The following is a 5,030-nucleotide window of genomic DNA, read 5'->3' on the forward strand; positions in this document are numbered from 1 at the left end:
TTAAAGGACAGCACTGCTTATTAAGGAATAAATCATTTCCACATGAACAGGCTCAACAGCATTTCACATCGGCTTTTTTTACCCTCTTATTTCTCTTTATTATTTGACACTGTCAACTGTCGTGTTTTCACATCAGACCTAAAGTAAACGTGTGTACATATATACATTTGAACTATTCTACAGGTAACAATCTGCTAGTTGCTGGTACAGGGTTCTATATACTATGGGATGATCATGAATATTCACCTTAAACTCTCTTTGTGCCAAGGACAATCAGGTGATTTGTAAATTGATAATAAATCAATCTTTTAATATTTTTTTCTAAACAAAAATCAAGAAATGAGCTGTAACTTGCTTTTTCGACATATCAAACAGTAGGAAGACATTACAATGGGCTTTGAGCGCCTGGGTTGGATATTTCTAAACAATGTAAGACTTATTATAGGCCAAACTGTTCATAGATAAAGAAAATAGGTTGGTTTAATATCTAAGACTTAATTATGAAAGTCAACCTGTTATAGAAAAGTGAGCTTGTTCTCTTACGAGTCTTTAATTAACACGACAAATAGTGGGGGTTTGATAAGAGCTGTGATGTAGATTGAACATCAAAGAGTGGTATCATAAAAGACACTTCAGCCTTTGTTCTGAACTGGCATTTATACCTGTTGTAAAGTTTCTTCTTCCTTCTTCGTCTGCCACCGTGCCGACACACAATTACGCCCTCAAGTTTAATTGGATCCAAGGTGTGGTGGTGTTTTTATGACGTATCATTTTTCCTTTTGTTATTAGAGGTTGGGCCTCCTCATTATTAATTTTCTGTAAGCAAAAATGTAAAACATTTACATTTTGCAGCATCTAAAAAGTGTGAATTTGCAGTTTTTAATGTTTTATATCTTTGCAAACTTTTTATTAAAACTGCTATTCAAATAAAACACATTTTGAATATGTCAGCTACCAAGGTACTTCTCGCTTGGAGGAGGTAATTGGGAAAAAATAAATAATAATAATAATGATTGGATTATTGTTGCAGTCTAATTTGAGGACTTGAATAGACTTTAAAGCAGAATTAAAAACCATTTGATTTGAGCTCTGTGCAACAGAGTGAGCTATGCTGCTTACAATGCGGAAATACCCTTTGTAGGTTTGGTTTCTTCCCATTTGCCAGTAAATGATCATTATGTGTAAATAATATAGATACAATCTCAAAAGATAAAAGTGCAGGGTTTTTCCGCTGGTTTGAGATACCAAAATATAACCATTTGAGCTGTCACTGGTTTGGTTTCAATATGATAGTATTTGAACATTTTCCTCTGAAATACAGTGCTGTAGAAGTGCAATTACCTCCAAATAGATTGTTCTTGCATCCTTTCGCAGGCCTACACAATCTTATATTTTTCTTTAAAATGTATAAGAGCATGTTTATGTGGTCCTCTGCCCAGATTTTGCACTTAAATGTATTTTACGTTTTACACAGAATTATGAACAAATACCTCATATTACATTGAAGCACAGCAAATGTATGTGCTCTGAGGAGAAATATGTATATGCAAAACATGTTTGTTGTCTTTGCACAGCGCTGAGGTCTGTAAGAACATCTCTTCTATGCAGCTAAAACGCATAAATTCAAAAGGTCATCAGCGGTTTGAGTTTAAAAAAATGTTATGGGGAACGCTGACATGTCAAAACTTGTTCTGTGACATTAAACCACCTTATGTTTTAAAAAACCAATTCGTCCAATTAAGGTCACATTTATTTTCAAGAGTACACAATGATCAGATAGCATAAAAAACATCATCCATGATCTCATTCACAGTTACCACACGCTGTGTTGGTCTGAGACAGGTGTTGAATTTCAACAAGTGTTTGCTTCATTTATTGTTACACAGGGAGGTTTAGCCACGGGCCGCTTAACCGACAAACGCTGGAGGAAAGGGAAAGAAGAACAACATTTAAGTGAGATTTATGATTCAATCACGGAAAAGGTTTTACATAAATATACTCTGACGGTACTTGCTTGTGCTGAAATTTGATATAACCTACTCACATTTAGGCACATCTGCATGCATAAGTGAAGATGTGTAATGAGGAAATATATACATTTAATATGTGTGCGCATAGGTCACTAAAGCAAAAAGTAGCAAGAAAATAATTACTAATGAAAATCTGGGCAGAGGACCACATAAACATGCTCTTATACATTTTAAAGAAAAATATAAGATTGTGTAGGCCTGCGAAAAGATGCAAGAACAATCTATTTGGAGGTAATTGCACTTCTACAGCACTGTATTTCAGAGGAAAATGTTCAAATACTATCATATTGAAACCAGGCCAGTGCTTTCTGTTCTTATATAGGCCATTACCATAGACTGAATGGGAGATAACACACTTTTCTAGTCCCATATTGTCTGCAGAATCCAAATTCAGATTCAAGATTTCTCTTTTTGTCCCACAGAGGGGAAACTTGCATTGTTACAGCAAAGAGGCAAAAGTAAAACAGAATCAAGTGTCAAGCACACGTAAATGAAATAAGAATCCAAGACATATTCAAAGGAAAGATAAGTAGCAGCAGAAAACTGTGAACATATTGACGTATCCTTTTAGGCAGATGTAGCAAGATTTTTAGAAACAAATCAATGATCTACTTGTCCAACAATTACAGAGCTACAAAATCAATTACTCCAAATATTGCTGATTTTAAATCCAGACTAAAAGTATCATTATTTAATTAATTCATTAATAATTCATTAATTTTTCAAGCACTGTTAACATTTGTTTTTAAAATGCAAGGCCTTGTTATTATGATTATTATTATTATTATTATTATGTAGAACATTTTCATTTATTCATTTCCTTTTTAATTCTAAATATGCTATACTGTATTATATAAACTTTGTATTGTGCTGTTTTATTCTCTCTGTACAGCTTTAACCTCCCTCTAATGTGCATTAAAAATAAAACTCAGTGGTAAAGCTGTTGGCTAAACATTTCAGTCTCATGTTATGTTTTATTCAAATTCAATCCAAATCCTTAATTAAAAAATCTGGTCGTTAAACCCATTCAGAGAGAAGGCTCCTAAAGGCTTTCAGATTCCTGGGCTGGATCCACATACTTTAGTTATACCCAGTGTTCTTCTTACACGTGTTTAAAATGAAGTCTTGAAGAGTGACTCATGTACTCACCGTGCCTCAGCAGAATATGCAAATACTCATGCTGGTGTACGTGCAGGGATGTGCTCCACTGCAAGTCAAGACATGAAGTGCTGTTCCTCAAAGTCAGAATGAGGAATGAGGGTGAGTGACAGGCTGAAAACACTTCATTTGCATTCACAATGTGGTACTGGTTTTAGGATCACTTTTGAGATACTTTTGGAACATTATTAAATCAAGACTTTACTTGTAATTGGGTATTTTTTGTCTTTGGTATTTGAAACTTTTACATAGGTTACACCAGAGCCGTATAATAGAATTAAATATTCTATCTATATGGCGCTGGGTTACACATTTAAGTACTTCTCCCACCTGATAGCGTTACATCAATACATTTGATTACATATTTTTTAATCTAATCTTATTTCATCTTTTCACAAGATACTTTTGTACTTCTATATTTACCTCAAAACTTCATTTAAATACTGTTTAAATGTTGTAAGAGAAACCAAGCAAAAGTGGGAGCTGACTTGAGAACATTTGTGGGAAATATGATGTTGTGTCAGAATATAAGAAAACCTCCAACTACAAAACATACTGACACTTGAAAACAAATCACCGGGTTACAGGCGTTTGATGATGATGACTCCTGCTGGATATGCAAATACAATGCAGTAGTGCTTTCAAATTTCACTCTAAAAGAAGGAAACTTAAGTATAAAGATTGTTCTTCTTTATCCACAATGTTTAAGTTTGAGATAGAATAATGTATATTTGATTTTAACTGATGATTTTGGTGATTTTTGTTAGTTTCTTTTGTGAAGTAATTTTCTTTATCTGACCACAACAGGTTTTCTTTTATCTTCTTGACACGAGAAAGGTTTATAACTGTCATATAGTGTTTGAATAACATGTTGTCCATTAGTATGTTTAGACTGCTAAAGTGTGCTTTTCTAATAGTATACAATTATTATTTTAAATAGCTGAGCCGTGGTTTTTCTTGTGAAATGTTTTTTCTAGTTTTTTTACCAAATGAATAATTTCACCTCTCATTTTACTCTGGTTCAAGATTAATAAAAAAAGGTTCTTGAAGAAAAATAAGAACTTCACTACCCAGAAGTCAAATAGATCTTGCACATGCGCAGTGTGAATCAATTTCATGACGTTTATTTTGTTGTCTTCTTAGCCAAGTTACTGTAGCTGCTGCACTGTCTCTGTCTGTGATAATAACAACAGTGATGTAGCACACAGGACTAAACCCTGCTGTGACCAGCTAACGTTAGCTAATGCTAAAATCTGTTATTTAAACTAAAGTGGCTCCGTTTGACAACCAGCTAGCTAACTAGCTAGCCAGACAGACGCTACAAGCTGCTGTGCGATGTGCTGCTGTTTGTTTTTCTCCACAGCTAACTAACTCTGCTGCCAGGCGGCTAACAGAGCTAGCTAGCTGCGTGTTTAGAGCACCAACAGAGAGAGGGGAAAACAGGACAGATTCACACAGCCTGTGAAGTACAAGATCTGAGGACTTCTACTTTTACTGAAGTACAAGATCTGAGTACTTTTACTCAAGTACAAGACCTGTGTACTTCTAACATGGTGTTTTATTTTGAAGGCTCGGTGAACAGAAGAGGCGGAAGTGATGTTCAGTAAACGTGAAGCCGCAACACGGAGTGCGGTTGCATCAGGCAGGGACCTCATTCAAATAAAATGTTAATTACTTAGTCTTAATAACACACTGTGGTAAATACACATAGGGTAATGACTCAATGCAAGAACACCTCCCCTGGGACTATTACATATAAAGATTATAATTCATATTAAATAATTACGTTAAATAATAATGTTAGTGTATGATACTTCTTGGCCACTCAATAAAAGGACAACG

This window comes from Trematomus bernacchii, unplaced genomic scaffold (genome assembly GCF_902827165.1).
Source record: "Trematomus bernacchii unplaced genomic scaffold, fTreBer1.1, whole genome shotgun sequence".
NCBI classification, from domain to species: domain Eukaryota; kingdom Metazoa; phylum Chordata; class Actinopteri; order Perciformes; family Nototheniidae; genus Trematomus; species Trematomus bernacchii.